This window comes from Ailuropoda melanoleuca, chromosome 16 (genome assembly GCF_002007445.2).
Source record: "Ailuropoda melanoleuca isolate Jingjing chromosome 16, ASM200744v2, whole genome shotgun sequence".
Lineage (NCBI taxonomy): Eukaryota > Metazoa > Chordata > Mammalia > Carnivora > Ursidae > Ailuropoda > Ailuropoda melanoleuca.
In genome coordinates this window covers 27,443,199-27,463,452 of record NC_048233.1, presented here as the reverse complement: position 1 = coordinate 27,463,452, position 20,254 = coordinate 27,443,199, and the positions used below count along the sequence as shown (strand labels likewise).

The 20,254-nt window shown below is 41.8% G+C and overlaps 1 long non-coding RNA gene across 1 annotated transcript in view; it reads right to left on the bottom strand.

Moving 5' to 3' along the window:
- The window catches only part of LOC117796647, a 38,827-nt gene extending 38,037 nt beyond the window's left edge, over positions 1 to 790 (bottom strand). The window contains exon 1 of the long non-coding RNA XR_004621209.1: positions 723 to 790. This is a non-coding gene — a long non-coding RNA (uncharacterized LOC117796647). The remainder of the gene's footprint in view (positions 1 to 722) is intronic.
- Positions 791 to 20,254: the final 19,464 nt, after the last annotated feature.

Here is a 20,254-nt window from a genome sequence, read left to right as displayed (position 1 = left end):
TGTAGGTGTTCAGCTCAACAGTCCAGCTGACTGTCCTTCAGCATTCTAGCTTTAGAGGATGAGAATGAAAATGGCGGCCTCCCAACTTCTAGCCCTGGAGGAGCTGAGAGCTCGGGGCCCCACTCCTCAGTGTGCCCTCAGAGAAAAGCAGTGGATCGCTCCTGTCTCCCTGGTCTCTGTCTGCACTCCATGCTCACCGGCCTGTGACTGAGGGCTTCTGTGTCTGTGCTCGGCCCTGTTTGGAGTCTCCAAACCCCACAGACTCCCATGCCACTCCTCCCGGGGCTTCGAAGAAGGGGGGGAGTCTCCCCAGATCTGCCGCTTGTTCGACCCCTTCTTAGAGAGCAGTGGCCCAACTGTGCTGCGGATCCCGGTTTATGGCCACCCAGAGCTGAGAGCCCACTCCTCGGCTCACTCTTTGTAGTGGCTTCCCCGCTCCGATGCTTGGGAGCTCTGCTGCACTCAGGCACCCTTGGTCTTTCTGTGACCCTGAGGGTCCTGAGACCACACGGTCCCAGAGAGAGCCCCCCCCCCACCCCCCTGCTTAGGCACCAGAGTGGCATCCCTCACTGGAGCAGGCTTCTAGAAGTTCTGATTTTGTGCTCCATGGCTCTATCACTTCCAGTCGCCGGCCGACGGCGGCTCCCCGCCCCTGCCCCTGCCCCCCACCGCAGTCTATCTTTCCGTATACCGCCTCAGATTCATGTCTCCGCACCTCCTACCTTGCAGAAAGTGGTCGCTTTTCTGCTCATGGAGTTGCAGCTGTTTTTTTCTCCCAACTCCGGTTGAGTTCATAGGTGTTCAGAATGGTTTGGTAGCTATCTAGCTGAATTCCTGGGACCAGACGAACTTCAGGTCTCCTGCTCCTCCGCCATCTTGGACTCTCCTGAAGAACTGTGGGTCTTGGAGGTGGATCTTCCAGCCGCAGCTCTTCAGGTGTCCCCTAGCCAGACAAGTGGCAGCAGCTGAGGCTTCAACGGACAATGCAGCTGAGAGGAGCCTCCCCCATTGTGCCTTTTCCCAATTCCTAACCCATGAACATAGTAAAAATGGTTGTTGCTTTATACCACTAATAACGCATGGGATGCTGGGATGGCTCATTACTTAGCAGTAGATGACTGAAAGTGCGGTGTGGGTATCTTTTAGATGAATATGAACCCATAAACTTCACGTGTAACTGGTGGTTCCACATTCTCCACACTTGGCTTATCTGGGCACTTCATCAAAGGCAGCAGCAAAGTGAGATTGAGAATGGCCTGGAATCAATCAACAGGAAAGGTATGAGAAAGCTCAGTGAGTTTCTCTCAAAACTGATCTGCTGTTGGTTATCATGACTTGGTCTACTTACAGTGCCAATGGTGAGCAACACAAAGCTCAGAAGTCCATCGTGGGACTTCAAGCAAGATGAGAAATTTTGGCAGTGATTCTTACTTTGTGAGATGAGAGTGTAATGCAAGGTCTTTGAAAATGAAACATTAAAATGACACTTAAAAGATTGGTTAATCATTCCAACAGTGAAGGTCATAATATTTATATGCCTCCTTAAATCCCCTGAATTTTAAATACTCCATGGTTCCAATTTAATGTCTAACATGACACTGTTCTCTACTCCTAAACCTGTCTTAATTTCTTGATTTACTTGCATACATGTAAAGGCAATTACAAGAAAGAGTTTTAAGATCTGCTTAAAGTGATCACTTAGAGTGAAAATCGAAGCCATGCCTCATCCACAAAAAGTAGACAACTTTGAGAAAAACGTCATGATTAACAGCAAAGTTCCATGAGGGCAAGGTTTTGTTTTGTGGTCTGACAGTAGCAGTCAGCACTTAGAATAGTGCTTAGCATGTAGAAGGTGCTCAATATATACTTACTGAATAAATGACTAAACATGACGGACCATGCAGGGTGAGCTACTACAGAAGGGAAGAAAGGAAATGTCCACAAATTCTGAGTCCAAACTGCCCTTAGGACATATTTTGGTCACTATTAAATGAAAAGGAAATCATTCAAGACACTATATATGCAACATATTATTACATATCATTAATATATTATGCATACATTATATTACATATATAAAGTGAATATAATACATTCACATATTATATATGAATCATAACATATAAATTATTATATAGAATGTTATATATGTTATATATTATATATGAATATATAATATTAATATAAAATAAAGATAATATTTCATGTAGAATTCACTGAGCTTGTAAAAGGGAAAAGCTTGTAATGTAAAAGGGCACGAATTTAGCATTTGTGGTAGGATGAGGAAGGAGTGGAAAACGTGAAGTAATATAGTGAAAACGCAACATCTGCTTACATTTTATCTGATTGAAGAGCAGAGCTCAATATCTTTGGTCCAACGTTTCCATCATGCATTAAGAGTTCTTTTTCTTTAAGACAATCACTAAGCAGCATGTAGACTCAGGCAACTAAAGAAATGCTACTTAGTAGGCAAAAATTTTGTCCTTAGGTTTGGTGATTGGTTTCAGATTTGTGGGCAATTTTGTCTCAGCCTTGTATCAAATTCACGTGAGGTTATTTGTCACAAACAGCTCTCAGAGTGAAACAACAACAAAATCCCTGTAACCTCATCCCCAGCCTGTGAAATGTGGATACAGCATTGTTTCAAACGGAAGCACCCTCAGGGATGGTAATCATGCCCTGGTGAGGGAGATGATGGCTGCCCGTGTGCTAAGGGCTTACTCCTTGTGCTAGCACACGCAGTCCTCACACCTACTCTGTAGGGAAGGTGTTGTGGGTATCGTCATCATCAGCCCTGTTTTTGAAAACAGAAAACAAGAGACAAAGAAAGGTTAAATGACTTGCCCAATATCAAATATATTGTGGAGCAAGATTTGACTGCAGACTCAGAGGTCTTAAGTCCTAGTCTATATGACCTGTTAAAAGTGTTACTAAGCTTATCTAACCCATGTCCTACTCCAGAGTACAAGCGTAGTTCCTCCAAATAATTTCAATACTGGGTACATATCTGCATTAAAAAAAAATGATAGCTCTCTTTTTTAAAAAACAGAAAGCTGCCCTCCTCACTCGACCATGTCAGGTTGGTAAACATCTAGCCAACTACAGCGGTGCTGGGGCATGCTGTCCGGTCAGGCACACTTTCTAAATTAGCCCAGTCGTTGGAGACTTAAAGAAACAACAACAGCAACAAACAATTAAAAACCTATTAATGTCATTCATCTCAATGTATTAGCAAAAATATCCCACCTAGAAGTCCATGAAGGATGATTTAGTGGTGCTTTTAGCAGACACAAAAATGATCCCAAGAAGCCCCCCACCCTTGAGAGTTTAACTAGAGGCCAGTCATACATACAAGTGGGAAAACGGCTGACTTACTGAGCTAAGCCCTACTGTGGACTCAACTCCAATGCCGCATGGGGCCACCCATGGGAAAAGCATAAGTTCAGAAGTCAGACAGACTGGGTTCCAATTCTGACCACCACTTTTTTTTTTCTTTAAAGATTTTATTTATTTATTTGACAGAGAGAGAGAGACAGCCAGCAAGAGAGGGAACACAAGCAGGGGGAATGGGAGAGGAAGAAGCAGGCTCCCAGCAGAGGAGCCTGATGCAGGGCTCAATCCCAGAATGCTGGGATCACGCCCTGAGCCGAAGGCAGACGCTTAATGACTGCGCCACCCAGGCGCCCCCTGACCACCACTTTTAATAACTTTGTGAATGTGGGCAATATTACTCCATCCATCAGATCCTCAGTTTCCTTCAGGAAAAATGGCAGTTATGTTATCTACCCCAAAGTAGGGTTGACCCATTTAATACATAAAAGTATCAGGGACCCAGTCAAATTTGAATTTTGGATCAACATTGATATTTCAATATAAGTATGTTCCAGATAGTGCATGAATCATACTGATTTTTTTGCTATCTGAAATTAAAATTTAATTGGGTGTCCTGTATTTTATTTGGCAACTCTGCCCTAAACAATCATTGTGAAGGTTGAGCAAGATAACAGATGTGAGGTGCTGGCCCACTTCCTGGTACATAATGCATGAATAACGGATGTTACCTTCCTTCTCCTATGGAAGAACCTTATGCCATTAATTATCCTTTCACGGACCAGCTTCCTCATCTCTCTTCTCTAGAGTTATTTTTCCTGTGACTACAAACATTCATGCCTCTTTTATCCATTAAATTTAATATAAAAAATTAAAATTGGTTATCTCTGCTAGTTAGCATGTTACTTCTCCACATTCCTTCATTGCCAAATTTACTGAAAGTCTTCAACACTCAGTCCCAATATTTCTTTAACTCTCACTCTGTCATTTATTCATTTCAAAAGTAAATGAGGAGCACCCACCATTTGCCAGGCTGTGTGCCAGGCACCGGGGATCCAACTATGAGCAAACACTGTCATGGTCCCTGTTCCCACAGTGTTCTTCATCTTCTTGAAGTCTGACATCTGTCCTGCCATTCTTCTGAAATCACAACACTGACAGTCACAAATGCTCTTCTAATTCCTCGTTCATCTCTTCCATCGTCCTTTTAAAAAATCAACCCCTTTTTTTCTCTGCCTCAGGGATCTCATGCTTTCTGTAGCTATATCCCCCCTAAACTCTTACCCCCTGCAAATCCCTCCTCTTTTCTCTATCTCAGTAAAGAGCTCCCCCATCCATCCTATTGTTCAAGCCAGAAACTTAGAAATCTTGGCTTCTTCCTCTCCCCCCATCCCATCATGATGAGGTTCTGTTGACTCTATATCCAAAATACATCCCTATGCTCACCATACTTGTTGAATCACTATGTTGTACGCCTGAAACTAATGTAACATTATGTCAACTATACTTAAAATATATATATATATATACACACACGCAGACACACACACACATATATATATAAAAAAAAATATACCCTTGTCCGTAGCCCTTCATTGCCATTATTGCCACCTCAGCTCAAGATTCTTTCACCTCTCACTAGACAGTATAACAGCCTCCTAACTGGGATCCCCGCTTCTCACAGCAGCCAAGCTGAACATTTTGGAAAAGCAAACCCGATCAGGTCACTTCCACACTATGAAAAACAAAACAAAACAAACCAACCAAAACCCTCCAAAGTCTTACCATTTCACTCAGTAAAATTCAAACTTGCTTTCACAGCCAACATGGTCCTCCATTTGCTGGGCCCTGCCCACCCCATGACTCACCCCTTCTGCTCCCCACTTGCTCATTACTCTCAAGCCTGGGACCCTCTGATGGATCCTTGAAAGGCTGGTCCGCCCCCCCCCCACTCAGGTCTAGCTCAGACCTCACCTGCTCAGGGAGGCCTGTCCTGACCAGCCATGCTGACCCATCACCCTCTATCCCATCCTGTTTCCCTCTCTCCATGGCACTGAGATTGCTCCTTCATTCATTGTTGGTTATTTAGCATAAATTCCTCTGTTGGAAGGAAAGCTACACATGGGTAAGGATCTTGTCTTGTTTATTCACCAGGACATGTCTGGACCACGACAGCCACATGGTAGATGCACAATCAATATTTACTGATGAACAAATGAATGAAGAAAGGCAAGAACCAAAAACAGGCAAAGATGAGAATAATTGGAAACAAGACCATGGAAAAAGGGAGTTTCTGCACAGAAGTAACTTGAAGTGTTAAAGTACAAATGTTATAAGTAGAATTTCCATATTTAGTAAAGGTTTTATTTGTCCAGTGACTTGAGCTGTTTTAGAGGCAGCCTCATTTAGAAAGTGCCTATGTTGATAAATCCATGTTAATACTCTGGTGGGTCAGGTTAAGGGGGAAAAATGACCATAAAGGCTTCAGAAAATTCTGAGATAAAGCATTTCCTTGCCTCTTCCAAATAATTCGGAGAGGCAGAGTCCCCTGGGCTACCTCCCATACTTGTGCTGTAATAAATTCTTGTCACATACAAAGAGCAGGGAGAGACAGCAGGGGAAGGAAGACCACTCTCCTTCTCCAGAATGTCAAGGGGGCCTATGGTTTGATGCCCAGGGCTCTTCCACCAGGGAAGGTGCAAAATGTTTGCTCTTCTTAAAAGAGGTTCCCCATTTAGTGTAATTTCCACTTCAGCAAAAAGAGGGCTAGTACCAAAGCTCTCCTCAGCTGAGAGACTGGTGAGACAGCTACTTGAGGCCTGACACAAAGCAGAGGTCAGCTACCACTGGGAGAGGGGCAGGAACCTGTGCCCAGTCAAGAGCTCTCCGCAAAAGCCTCCCCTCAAACACGAGGGAGGATGGGGGAAGAGGCATGGAATGTTATAAGGGGGGGGAAGTCTGGAACACTAAGAAAGCTCCACTTGCAAAATTCAGGTGAACAAGTCCTTCTAACCTTACCTACCCTCACTAGAAGCCTCCACCAAATCATAAGCAATTGCAATCTGCTCCTCGGAGAGGAAGCAAACCATTCTCCTTGTGGGCATGCAAGCAGACAGGGCTTGTTAATAGCTGAGAGCAGAATGGGAAAACTGGGAAAACAGAAACTGAAACCCCTCAGGCAATCTAGGCTTCACTCTAAGCACAAAGTTGGAGCAGCCTACCATTGGCCAATCTGAACACTTGTGAGCTGAAGGTAACTGTAGTAACAATGACATAACAGTAACAACAACAGCAACAACATCCAGTTCAGCTATGAACAACCACTAAGGCCTGACAGAAAAAGTAGTGTGCCCATTGTCAGGGGTGTGTAACACTGTCTATACTGGTCTTTTTTACACAGTATTTGTTAATTCAATGAAAGTATTCAAAAAGAAAAGAAAAAAAAGACCCATTATCAAGTGAGAAGGCAGTTAACAGAATCAGATTCAGACCCCAAAATGACCCAGGTGTTGGAATTATTGAACAGGGACTTTAAAATAACTATGATTAATGTGTTACAGGCTTTAGTGGAAAAGGTAAACATCATACATTCACAAATGGAAAATTTCAGTAGAATTATGGAAGCAGTAAAAAGAATCAAGTAGAAATTCTTGAAACTAAAAATGTATGTACTAGAGATGAAGAATTCCTTCCCTAGGTTTATCAGCAAACTAGACACAGCAAAGGAAAGAATTAGAAAACTTGAATATAGGTTGATAGAAATGATGCAAAGTCAGTCACAAAGGGAAAGAAGGAGTGAAGAGAACATATCTGAGAGCATTAGGACAATAATGAATCCTCTAACATGGGTGTACTTGGAGTCCAGAAGGGCAAGAAATAGAAAATAGGACAGAAGGATTATTTGAAGAAAGGATTTTCGAATTAACAAAAGACAACAAACTGCACAGATCTAAGAAGTTCAGAGAGCAGAAGTGGTATAAATATGATGAAAAATCCACTGAGGCACATCATAGTCAAATGACTGAAATCCAAAGATAAAGGGAATAAAGAAACATTTTCTACAGAGGCACAAAGATAGAAAGTATAACAGATGTCTTGTCAGAAATTAGGCAAGCAGAAGACAGTGGAGTCATATCTTTAAAGAACTGAAAGAAAAAATAAGTCAAGTCAGAATTCTATATCTGGTAAAAATACCTTTCAAAAATGAAGATGAAATGAATTTTTTTCCAGACAGACAAAACCTGAAAATATTAATTGCCAGCAGACCTACACAAGAAAAATGTGAAGGAAGTTCTTCAGGCAGAAGGAATCTGTTACAAGACAGAAATTTTTATTTATGCAAAGAAATAAAGAACATGGGAACAGGGAAAAAATGTGGGTTGATAAGAAAAACATTTTTCTTAATTTTAACCTTTTTTTTAAGAAAGGGAGAGAGAAGAGGGGGAGGGGCAGATGGAGTGGGAGAGAGAGAATCTTAAGCAGGCTCCACACCCAGTGCGGAGCCTGATGCTGGGGTTGAGCTCACAACCCTGAGATCATGACCTGAGCAGAAATCAAGAGGTGGACTTTTAACCGACTGAGCCACCCAGGCGTCCCTAATTTTAACCTTTTTAAATGATGATGGTCTGAAGTAGAAATACTTAAAAGGCATTGTACAGTTTTAAATATATACTGAAGTAAAATGAATGAGAATAGCAGCACAAAGAACAAGAGAGGAAAATGGAAGAATTCTACAGTAAAGGTCTTATGCTACACAGGAAGCACCGTAGTAGTATTTGAAAGTGAACTATGTTAAGCTAAAAATGTAAACCATAAGGAACCAAAAAAAAAGTATAAATAAAAAGCCAACAAGGGAGATAAAAAAGAATAATAAAAAATAAGTCAATAAACCCAAAGAAGGCCAGTAAGGGTCAGAGGGACAAAGGAAAAAGAACATATGGGACAAGCAGAAAACAATTAGCGAGATGGCAGGTTTAAATGCAGCAATATTTATAATTACATTAATGGTCTGAACACTTCAATGAAAAGACAAAGATTGTTAGATTGGGTGAAAAAAAAAAGCAAGGCCAAATTACATGGGTCTTGCATATTAATGGAAATCCATTTTCAATATAAAGACACAGATAAATTAGAAGTATGGAAATAATCCATGCAAATACTACTCCAAAATAGCTGTAGTGGCTATATTAATATCAGACTAATTAGGCTTCTGAACAAGGAATATTACTGTTGAGAAAGAAGGGCATGCCATCATGATATATGGTTAATTCATCAAGAAGACATAGTAATCATAAATATGTATGCACCTAATTACAAGAGTTCAAATTCACAAATAATAAATGATGATATTATAGTTTTGTTAGTTGGTTTGTGCCAGTAACAAATGGTGGGACAAACTTACTGCTCCCATAGTGCCCACCACCACCACCTTCCTGCATCGCCAAGTTAAGTGACTGATAATGGTCTTGAGGTAGCCATGATAAGGTCTACAACTAAAGACTGGAATATTTCTGCCTCTAATGAACATATGTCCTGGCACACTTATTTTCTTCTTTTTTTCCTTTTCTTTTTTTTTTTTTAATGACAGAATGGTGAGAAAAGGCAGAGCGAGGGAGGAAAATCCCAAACAGGCTCCAAGCTGAGCACAGAGCCCGACATGGGGTTCGATCCCACAACCCTGAGATCATGACCTGAGCCAAAATCTAGAGTCAATGGCCCAACCGATTGAGCCACCTAGGCTTCCCTTAGCACACTTTTAAAAAAAGAAAATTCATGTGAGAATGAATGGAGAAAATTAAAGAAACTAAAAGTGTCATAGAGAAATTGGAAAAAAAAAAGAACAAAAATCTGAAGTGAGATCCCATTTCATGCCATTGTGCTCTGAGTCAAGGACATTTGCTTATTAATTAGACTTAAACTTTTACCAAAAGACTTTAAAATGAGGAGATTAATCTGTTAAGGAAACATGATTCTACAAACATCACCTTAACTGGTGGCTATATTTTCTGTGTAGACTCATTTTTCACACTTTGTTCATTCAGTTATTTCGTTTTTGACAGGTAGTAGGTGAATGAAGTCAAGAGCTACTCATCTGAATTCAGTCAATAAGGAAAAGTGTTTGAAATGGGGAGGGGGGTGAATGATAACAATGTCATTCTGAAGAGAACATTTTTATTTATTAACAACACATAGTTTAATCACAGATTTTTTCCCTGTCACCTGCAAATCGCACCTCACTAGCTCATTGAGTTTCTCCCAAAACTGGTATGAGGCTTTTAATGATGATCTGAAACACATTTGGCCCGTCTAGCATTATATGTATGGAATAAAACTTGAATGTTCTACCTTAGAAGATGAAATAATATGAGGATAATTTATGCAGTGTTTTCTCCTTGGGAGAAAATAATGAAACGCAAGGTCTAAGAAAATAAAACATTAATATAACACTTAAGAGTTTGCTTGTCCATTCCAACAGTGCCGGTCAGAATATTTATATGCCTTCTTAAATCCCCTGAATTTTAAATACCTTGTGATTTCACTTTCGTGCCAAATATGAAATGTTCTCTGAACCCAACCCTGTCTGCGTAACTTGATTTACATGCCTTTGTGCAAGGCGCTTACGAGAAAGATGTTAAGGTTCATTGTGTGAAAATCTGATCGATATTTCATCCACAAAAGGTAGAAAGTGAGACCATTTTAAATAATAAGTCATGATCGTTAACCAGCTGAGTTCCAGAAGGGAGGGTGTTGTTTTGTTTATTGTTTAATTGTTATAAAATATTGTCCAGTGCTGTTGGAATGGACAACCAAACTCTTAAGTGTTATATTAATATTTTATTTTCTTAGACCTTGTGTTTCATTATTTTCTCCCAAGGAGAAAACACTGCATAAATTATCTTCATATTATTCAACACCTGGAATGATGCCTGACATGTGACCAGTATTCAGCAAATACTGTTGAGTTATGAACCGGGAGGGACCAGGCAGCAAGGCTCCTTCTCATCGTCTCCCTCATCCTCCCCTTTTTCTGTCCCCCCATGCTCTAGGACCCCCTTCTCTCAATTTTCCTTTCCTGTCCAGCATCTTTCATCAGTACCCTCTAGAGATTTTCTACTCTATGACTAGAACCACTCTCAGGAATTCCTTGTCCACAACACAAGGATAAAAAGAAATAAATAAATAATCTGCCATTGTTCCAGTATCTTCTCTTTCTCCCCATGTCTTCATTACCAAATGTACTGAAAGGGGTTTACACTCAGTTCCAACACAGCCTTACCACCTGCTCATTTGCTCATTCATTTCACAAATACCGGAGCAGCTACCATTTTTCCCAGGCCCTGGGCCAGGCACTGGGGATCCAGCTGTGATCAAACACCAACATGGACCCTGCCCTTATGGGGTTCACCAGCTCCTTAAGTCTGACTTTCCCCCCCATGACTCTGCAGAAATTACCACATTGAAAGTCACGCACACTCTCCTCAGTCCTCATTCCTCCATCACCCTTCTAAACAATCAATCCCTTTTCTCTCTCCCTCAAGGATCTCATGCCTTCTGTGACTACATCCCGCCTACACCCAGCAAACCCTTCTCCTAGTCTTTCATCTCAATAAAGAGCTTCCCTATCCACCCAGTTGTTCAAGCCAGAGACTTAGGAATCTTGGCTTCTCCCTCTCGCCCTCATCCCATCGTTAGCAGGTCTTGTTGACTCTATATCCAAAATAGACCCTGAACTGTCCATAGCCTTCATTGCCATCATTGCTGCCTCCGTTCAAGATTCTTCCACCTCTCACTTGACAGTTTAACCGCCTCCTAACTGGGTTCCCTGCCTCACTCCAGCCCCTTAAAGCCAGTTTGTCACATGGCAGTCAGACTGATCTTTAAAGCAAATCCAATCATGTCACCATACCGCTTACAAGCTTGTAAACTACAAACTCCAAAGTCTCCTTGTTTCACTGAGAATAAAACCCAAACTTGCTTTCACAGCCAACATGGTCCCGCATTTGCTGGGCCCTGCCCACCCCATGACTCACCCCTTCTGCTCCCCACTTGCTCACTGTTCTCAAGCCTGGGACCCTCTGACAGGTCCTTACAGGGCTGGTTCCCCCCCCCACCAACACACACACACTCGGGTCTCAGCTCAGACCTCACTTGCTCAGGGAGGGCTGCCCTGACCAGCCATGCTGACTCATCACCCTCCATCCCATCCTGCTTCGCTCTCTCCATGGCATTGACATTGCTCCTTCATTGTTGGTTATTTGGTGTCCGTCTTCCTCTGCTGGAAGGAAAGCTACACAAGGGTAAGGACCTTGCCTTGCTTATCACCAGGACATCCTTGGTGCCTGACCATGACAGCAACATGGTAGATGCACGAGAAATAATGACTGAATCCTTGAAGCAATGGAGGAAAGTAAAGGAAGGAATGATTAGGAACAAAGATCTTGAAAGGAGAATATTCAGAGACGGAACAAAAGTTGAACCGGTAAAGTACTAACGCTGTAGATAAAATTTCCTTATTTATTAAAAATCTTACTTACCCATTATAGGCAGTCTAATTTAGTGAACACCCGTTCTTGTAAATCTTTGTCAATCTTTGCAGCTGGATCAAAGAAGGCAACACAATTTTAAAGGCTTTGGAAACCTCCATGCTCTAAAAGCATAGTCCTGCCTCTTTTAACCAATTTCTGAGAGACAGAATCCCCTGGGCTTTCTTTCTTATTTGTGCTGTAATAAGTTCCTGTCACACACAAAGAACAGGGAGAGGGAGGAAGGGGAAGGGGAAGGTACAACCCGAGGGTACCGCTCTCTCAGGCCTGGGGCTCTTCCCCCAGAGAAGGAGCAAAATGGTTGCTCTTCTTAACTGAAGCTTCACAGACCAACACCTCCTCCTTCCAAATGACGGCAGGGGTTCTGCTTCCTCCTCTAGCTACTTCTTAAAATCTGCTGTAACCTAAGGCAGAAATGGAGGGAAAGAAGGAAGGAGGGAGGAAGGGAAAAGATGAGAGGTGGGGAGGTCACAAAGAACAACCTTGGTGCTTTATTTCGCCAGTCATCCCACCCAGCACTGGGGGACACTGAACACTGGGAACCAACATGATGGTGGAGCCCAGCCCAGTCCCTCAGCCCAGACCACACAGCTTCTGGGGACACAAGAAATTCATGAGCATGGTCTGACGGCGAGGGAGAGTGGCAGATGTTTCAAATCTTTTTGTGAGGGAACCACTGCTTCTGATTCTCAGAGAGGGTGCACTGGCAGTGAGGAGGCCTGGGGGTTCCCAGGCTGGATGGGCTGTGCTGACGGAGTGCCCCATTAGCCACCATAACACATGGAATTGGAGGAAAACAAAGTCAAATGGAGAGACTAAGCTTGCAAGCAGGAATAGCAGTCTACTGCCCCACCTGCTAGTCCTGCCCCTAGAAGCAACCGTTCTCATCTTTTAGCTCTTTTTTTTTAAATTAAAAAATAATTTTTTGTTGTTGAGATACAACTGATACATGACATTATATTAGTTTTAGGGGTACAACATAATGATTTGATAATTGTATATATTGTGAAATGACAACCACAGTCTAGTTAATATCTGTCACCTAACATGGTTAGAAAGTTTTTTTGCTTGTGATGAGAACTTTTAAGAGTTACTCTCTTAGCAATTTTGAAATATACAATTCAGTATTATCATCTATAGTCATCATACTGTACATTACAGCCCGCGACTTATTTTATACCTGGAAGCTTGTGCGTTCTGTCCCCCTTCTCGCATTTTACCCACTGTCCACCCCACCCCTGTGGCAGTCACCAATCTGTTCTCTGTATCTATGAGTTTGGATTTTATTCATTTATTTGTCTTTTAGATTCCACATATAAGTGAGGTCATATGATATTTGTCATTCTCTGACATATTTCACTTAGCATAATGCCCTCAAGCTCCATCCATGTTGTCAGAAATGGCTGGATTTCCTTCTTTTTTATGGCTGAATACTATTCCATTATCTATCTATCTATTTATCTATCTATCACCTGTCTTACATTTTCTTTATGAATTTATCCATTGATGGACACTTCAGTTGTTTCCATGTCTTGGCTCTTGAAAACAGTGCTGCGATGAATATTGAAGTACATATATCTTTCCGAATTACTTTTTTCATTTCCTTTGGGAAAATGCCCAAAAGTAGAATTGTGGACTATATGTAGTTTAATTTTCAATTTTTGAGAAGGCTCCATATTGCTTTTTTTTAGGCATTTGCATCCATGTTTCTAAATATTATTATATAACAATTTCCTGATTTAAAATTCTATATATTATCATAGTTACTTCCTACTATTAAGCACAAGACTAAATCCCTCCTAAATGGACACCACTACCACCACCACCACCATCACCACTGCCACTGCCACCACCACCACCACTGCCACTGCCACTACCCATCACCACCACCACCACCACGATCACTGCCACCATCACCACCACCACCATCATCGCCACCATCACCACCCCCACCACCATCCCCGTCACTACTACCACAACCACTACTCTCAACCATACACACACACACACACACGCACACACACACACGCTTCTTCTCATACTTTAAATTATCTTACAATCATTGATTAAATCACTATTTAGTATTACATTATTATGGCCATGTAAATATTGTTTACAGCACAGCCACGCACTGAACTATGAAATATATTTCTTTCTTGAACTAATCTAAGAATCAATTTCATACCCGTCAGGTTAACAAAAGTTAATAACTCTCATGCTACCAAGTTTGGGTTGAGGTTGTGGACAGAGTGGCCTTACTGCTGGTGTGTCTGTGAACTTCCACATTCAAAAGAGTATTTTCTCCGAATGTGGTACCCGGAGCATGGGTTTTCCATGTATCTCTACTTCTAAGTGCACACTGTAGAGAAACTCATCTGCAAGCACATGGACACTATGCACTATGATAGCATAGCTTATAATAGCAAAAATGTGGAAAAAACCTAAATAACTCACAGGAGAATAGAAAACAAATTGTGGACAGGAAACATTATATGGCAGCTACAACTAATGAACTTTGACTACATGTATCAACATGGGTAAACCTCAAAGATCTGCTGTGGATTAGGAAAAAAATAAGTTACACAATGATAAATATACTGATAATTATTCCAAGTTTGAAACTGAGTCAAACAATGCCATTTGTTACTTATGGTTATATACTTAAAAAGTAAGAGTAATAAAATATGCATGGGAGTGATAAACAGCAAATTCAGGATCATGGTTATTACTAGGGAGGGAGGCAACTGATGCAGGAAGTAATACGAGAGGTTTAAATTGTATCTGTAGTTTTTTAAAAAATGAGGTTGGTATATTTCAGTGTCAAGACTTGATAGAGCTGGGTGATGGGGACACAGGTGTTTGCTGTGTTTTTCTTTGAACTTTGTGTTAGGCATCATATCATAATTTTTAAAAATTTTGTATTTTATCTTTTATTGGGGGTATAATTGATATACAGAATTATATTAGTTTCAGACATACAACCTAATGATTGCATACTTACATATATGCAAAATGATCACCACAGTCTAGTTAACATCCGTCACCATACATAATTACAAAAGCGTTTTCTTGTGATAAGAACTTTTAAGATCTATTCTCTTAACAGCTTTCAAATACACAATACAGTATTATTAACTATAGCCACCATGCTGCACATTATATCCTGTGGCTTATCTACTTTATAACTGAAAGCTTGTACCTTTTGACCCTCTTCATGAATTTTGTCCACTTCCTACTTCCTGCCTTTGACAACCACCAATTTGTTCCCTCTCCAAGAGCTTGGAGGTTTTTTTTTTCCTACTTTGTATTAGGTATTATATTATAACTTTTAAAAAAGAAAAGAAAAAGAGAATGAAATTTCATTAAAAATGTCTTCACTGAAAGATGTCTGGTAAAGAAATCTCACTTTATTCTTGCAGCCTGAATTTAATTTAGGAATAAATTTTACTGATTGAAGTGCATCTAACATTTGTTTTTATTTTTGTTTTATTTTCCTATGGGCTGAATCATAAAACTGAAGGTCTCAGAAATTGTCCAGTGATGAGGCATGTTGTCCAGAATCAGCAAATAAATTGGGGGGAGGTGGTAGACACTAAGATCTGGCATAAAATCACATGTACGCATGTGCATCATTCCGGAAGAGGGTCTACTGCTTATATTAGATTCTCAAAGTAGATTCTCCGCTGTGTAACAAACCACCCCCACATCCAGTGGAATAAAACACCAACCATTTTATTAGACCCACAGAGCTGAGTCAGGAACTCAGGCAGGGCACAGAGGGAATGACTTGTGTCTGTCTCACGATGATCGGAACTTCACCTGGAGTGGCTCGAATAGCTGTGCGCGCTCTTCATGCCGAGGCCTTTGGTTCTGGCTGTCCACTCATTTCCTCAACTTTTCTCCTTGTTGAATCTGTGGGCCTGCGATGACCAACATGGCTTCTTCACTCTTCCTGAGAGCCTGGGCTGTGATGGCTGTAACGGCTAAGGCAGGGAGGGGGTCTCTCTCTGTCTCTCAACATAGCCCTTCCACAGTATGGCAGTCTCAGGGTGCTCGGCCTTCTTACCTCGTGTTTGGCTTCCCTCCGAATGAGCGTTTCAAGAGGCAGGGAGTAGAAGCTGCCAGGCTGCTATGGAACGGAAATGAACACAGTGACACTTCTGTCATTTTCTGTTCGTCACAGCAGTCACAGAACCTGTCCAGGTTCACTCCCTATGAGATGGCTATCTCAGAGGTTTGCCACCTTTCATCTGCGGTGCCCCAAGCCCATGATCCCCCGAATGCTAAAAGCTCGATCTAACAAATCTGTTTCATGGTACAGATGTAAGTCGTGACAGCACTGTGCTAGGAGGTCTCCTGACTCTTGTCCTGCATACCTTCCATGGGAGTAGGGGTGCATACAGAGTAGTGACACGGCCTACAGAGTCACACAAACTTGGGTCCAAACCCTGGCTATATCCCTCATTAGCTGGTTCACTTTGGGTCAGTTATTCTTTAAGCCTTAGCTTCCCCCTCTGTAAAATGAAAATACGGAACAGCCCTTGTCTTACAGGGCTGTCATGAGACTTGGATGGTACATGGTCAGCACTCAAGAATCATGAACTGTTAGAGGCCAGTCTCCCTGTTAGATACTTTCATGACATTCTGAACTTTCCCTTTATAGCACTTATCACAATTACAATCAACTGTACTGTAACTCCTATGTGATGTCTGCCTCCTCCATCAGACTACAAGCTCTTTGAAAGCAGGAATTGTATCTACCTTGTATTTGGCTTTATCCCTAATGTCCAGTAAAGTGCCAGACACACAGGGTATATATATATATATATATTTTTTTTTTTTAAGATTTTATTTATTTATTTGACAGAGAGAGAGCGCACATGAAGAGGGAGGGGCAGAGAGAGAGGGAGAAGCAGACTCCCTGCTGAGTAGGGAGCCTGATGTGGGGTTCGACCCCAGGACCCTAAGATCATGACCTGAGCTGAAGGCAGACACTTAACCGACTGAGTCACCCAGGCATCCCCACACAGGGTACATATTGAATGAACGAATGAATGAATGAATGCTTCCACTAGTTCACAGCCCCGTCCAGAGCTTTCCTAGTATAATCTGCAACCCGCACACATATGTGGAGTGCAGGGAGAGACTGAAGAAAGTGGCAGGCTGCTCTAGGCTGGTAGGGGGCAATTTTAATAATAGCAAAGGGAACTTACATATGAGGCTTGTCTTAGGCTGGCAGCAAGACAAATGGATTGCCGTGCCTACCCTCCAAATCTTAAAAGTTCATAAAGAGGCCCTAACTGGGCTCAGTCACGTACACCATGCAGGTGTTTTCAACACCACATCACCATCTCAAGGTGACATCCTTGGAGCCGACTCTGGGAGACGGAAAGGCAAGAGGAATCCACATTCCATGGGCAGGGAGGGAGTGAGGAGCCTCCAAGAGCCCGGGGCCAGCTCATGGGTCAATCAGCAGTCACATCTTTTGAATGATGTTCCCCAACATCCGTGTATGCAGAGTTGCTGGGTATAAACGTTAAATGTTTTGAAAGGCACAGAATTTGAAGCTATGAGTTATAGGCTTTCTGAACCAGATACCAGCAGTATTATTCCTTCCATAAAACCTGTGCTAGTTCATTATGACGAAGGTCAAGAAGGATTATTCAGAGAACAAAAGAGACAATCATCCTCTTTGAGAAAGGCCTGGCTCAACAGTGATGGGATGAAGAGGAGAGAAAGGAGTGTAGGTAACAGAGAGGGCTGGAGAGTTCTGAGACCGGAGGAGATGAGGCTTCAGATGACGGGACATTAAAATAGGTCTGGCTCCACCAAATGAGAGAGCACATCTGTGGTCAGTTGTTGCATCCTTCTGCTGTCAGTGAGGCAAAGCAGAAGGAAATTTAGGAGGCAGAGACCAGGTGACTACAAGAAAGGAGTGGAAAGAAGAAGGTTTAGGGGTGGGTCTTTGAAAAGTAAGGCAGGCGATGCAATTACTTGCACTGGTGGAGACTAAAGAAAGAGAAGGCGCTCTCATGCAGGGTAAAGAGACATCCTCTGACCCACGGCCCTTGGGCACTACTGGGTCTTCGCAGTCCAATGCATGCTTGGTGTGAGCTTGGGTCAAAGTGATTAACGGCGCTCCTTGCCTCTGTCTCCCTCTCTGGGATTTGCAGGGAACTGACAGAGCGCCAGGCTATTCAACGGCCTGCAAGGACCACACGGGCCCGGCAGGAAGGCGATCAGCATGTCATGACTGGTCCCAGCTTGTTGCCACTCAAGAGCGCTTGTCTTCTTCATGACAAGGGGAATAAAGACAGGATATTTTTGTAAGGTTTATTTTTTTTTTCCAGATAGAATTTTTCATCTAACAAGGCAGGAGAATAAATCAACTGCCAAAAGGAAAAAGTTCAAAAGAGATAAGGCCTTATAATTACTGCCATTAAAAACTTAAAAGTCTGCACGTCAAATGTCTGCTATTTATGGAGTTAATAGAAGAAAATTGCAGTATGTGCTCAAACTTCTAATATGCCTTAGCCATTCTCATCGTTAATAACCTACAGGTAAAAATGCATACGCTTAATTTTGAAAATGAAAATAGGCTGGTAAAGAAAGTTCTTATTTGAATATAACATGTGACTAGAAAGTATCAACTGATCTTCCTGTGTGGTTTGTGGCACTCTAATAGGCTTAATTACTGATGTCATTCGTTCTAACAGGCTTAATGACTGGTGTCTTCGATAATTACTATTTGCCTCATTGCCTTCTTGTCACACCAGAAGTACCTGCCCAGGGGCTCCACACCGGCAGGGAGTAGGAGGGTCGAAGAAGCCTGGAAGGAAAGTATAGGTCGGACGATGCCCTGGACGAGGCGGCAGCATGTGGGCATGCGGAAAATGAGCTCAGGGCAAAGTGGGTGGCTTCTCACCGGTAGGTCTTCGGCCACGAGGCATATCCACGTGATTATGGCTTGTGACAAACATAAGAACTTTCCTTCTGTGATCACTTGCCTGAAGCCAAATCACACAGTATACAAGATAGAGCTTCAAAAGACATAATTACGCTTAATTCTCATACTGAATTAGGGGCCACCCAGGCACCCGGCTTATTACTATATATATTTTGTAAGATTTTATTTATTTATTTGAGAGAGAGAGAGAGACAGAGATAGCGAGGGAGAGCACGAGCGGGGAGGAGAGGGAGAAACAAACTCCCCCCTGAGCAGGGAGCCTGAGCAGGGATCCCAGGACCCAGGGATCATGACCTGAGCTGGAGGCAGCCGCTTAACCGATTGAGCCACCCAGGTGCCCCTACTACTATATTTTTAATGAAAATTTGAAATCCAGTGTTTTAAGAAAATGTCTCTGTACATTCTTCCTGCTACTTGATATAAAAATAGGAAAATAGGGGCACCTGGGTGGCTCAGTCAGTTAAGCATCAGACTCTTGATTTCAGCTCAGGTCATGATCTCAGGATCGTGAGATCGAGCACTGCATCAGGCTCTGTGTTCAGCTCAGAGTCTGTTTGAGATTCTCTCTCTCTCCCTCTCCCTCTGCCCCTCCTCCTGCTTGCATGTTCTCTCTCAAATAAATAAATAAAATCTTTTAAAAAATAGGAAAACAAGGATTTTTCTTGCTTTGGAATAAGGAAGAGGTCATAAACGAAACACACCCAAACACCATGATGTCTCTCTCTTTCACGAGTATGCATAGGTCCCCAGAAATAAACTGAGCATGAGAGGATGTAAGTAGCCATGGGATGGAAAGAGTCCTCAACATAATACTGGGTCCCACTTCTAAACATCAGATTCAAGATTCTTTTAATTTAAGAAGAAATGTGGATTACTAAGAAATAACAAATTGTAAATCCAGGGTCCATTAGCAATTTAATTCTATTCTAACCTAATCATTAAATAGATAAGCAAAGACTAAACTTCAAGAGTGTACATCATGCATTACTTAAAATCTCTAAGTTGAAATAGTTGGATGTCAGCGGTAAGGCATTGGATAAATAAATAAGGATACATGTTTATAAATAAACCCTACATGGTTGTTTTAAAATGATGTAGGTATATCATTTTTAGTGACATGGGAAGATGTTCAAAATAACTTTTGAAGTGAATAAACAGATTTCTACGCAGTATTTACACCACGAGAGCATGGTCTTCAGTGTCAGGCTCCCATGTTCAAATCACGATTCTGGCATTTACTAGCTGGGTACGCTAAATGAGTTACTTTATCTCTCTGTGCCTCAATTCTACCATATGTAAAATAGATTAAATAGCAGAAACTATCTAATAAAGTTGTTTGTGGTTTAAGCCAATGCATCTAACATGGTTAAAACATATTAAATGCTCAATAATTGTAAGTAATTATCATCCATTA